This window comes from Myotis davidii, unplaced genomic scaffold, assembly GCF_000327345.1.
Source record: "Myotis davidii unplaced genomic scaffold, ASM32734v1 scaffold65, whole genome shotgun sequence".
Taxonomy (NCBI): domain Eukaryota; kingdom Metazoa; phylum Chordata; class Mammalia; order Chiroptera; family Vespertilionidae; genus Myotis; species Myotis davidii.
Genome location: NW_006297833.1, coordinates 611232 through 612445, shown reverse-complemented (window position 1 = coordinate 612445; position 1214 = coordinate 611232).

Genomic DNA, 1214 nt, shown 5'->3' with positions numbered 1-1214 from the left:
GGCACTCATCACCATTTCCCCCACACTCACACGCGATGCCTTGATATTTGAGGCTACTGTACAGATTCTCCCTAGGGCACAAGAATGTGCGCATACTTTTAAGAAGAAGGTGCAAGCAGGCATATGTAAGAAACACACACACATGAACCAGAGAAAAGCTTCGGGTAGGCAGGGAGCTGTTGCAGCAGCTAAAAGCAATGACAAAGGAAAAGCTGGTTTGCCCACTTCAGTCACCAGCTCCTACATCAATACAACAAGCAGAGGTGGCTTTTTACCCTTATTTTCTCTCCAATCAAGTCCTGCGTGTGTTTTCAAGTATCCTCCTTGGGAAGGACCCTGGACTTCCCTCAATCTGTGCTCCCTTTCATTTACCCAGTCCCTTCACCACACCCACCTGCTCTTCAAAGTGACCTTTCCTCACTCAGCACAGCCTCCATTCCAGCCTAGCCTGTGCTGGCAGCTGGTCACGTAGGCAGGACTGTGCTGCGGTGAGCTCCTCCACCCCTGCTCCCTCCTGCAGGCAGTGGAGCGCCCCCACCCCCACCCCTGCTCCCTCCTTCAGGCCTTTGAGGAACAGAGTCCGGATTCCACTGAAGCGTTTTGAGTGAGTACATGAACAACTTTTTAGGTCTTATACAGGACAAATAGAAACACTGCAAGTTTGCCCTCAGGACAGGCCTCTCTGTGCAGTAACCCTCACTGACTGAGGTACATCATTCTAAATGACCAAACACCTCTGCTTGGGCTGCACTAAACCCTAAGGCTGTGTGCAATTTGCACTTAGCTCCTCCTTACTACTCAACCCCCATCCTCCCTCCTTGATTCTCTTCCTCCCTTCATTGCTCCATTCCTTCCTTTTACAGAATTCATGGAACATCACCATGTGCCCAACTTTCAGCTGGATTTTAGGAATAGACACTCCTATTGCTCCCCCAAAACCAATGCTCCCAGAGGCCTCATTCTCTGGCCTTGGCCTAAGATCTGCACGCAGGAGAGGGAGAGAGTGGCATTTTGCCCTGGGCTTGGGATGAAGCTGTATATGAGAGGCACATCCCAGGTGTAGGGACAACTGAGAAAACATGGCCTAAATGTTTTATGCAAGTACACACAGAGAAGGACACAACTCATAAGCTTGATGAATGCCCACATTTGTGGACATCAAGGTAAGAATATGACCAGCACCCACAGAAGTCACTGTTTCAGCTTCCGCTTCC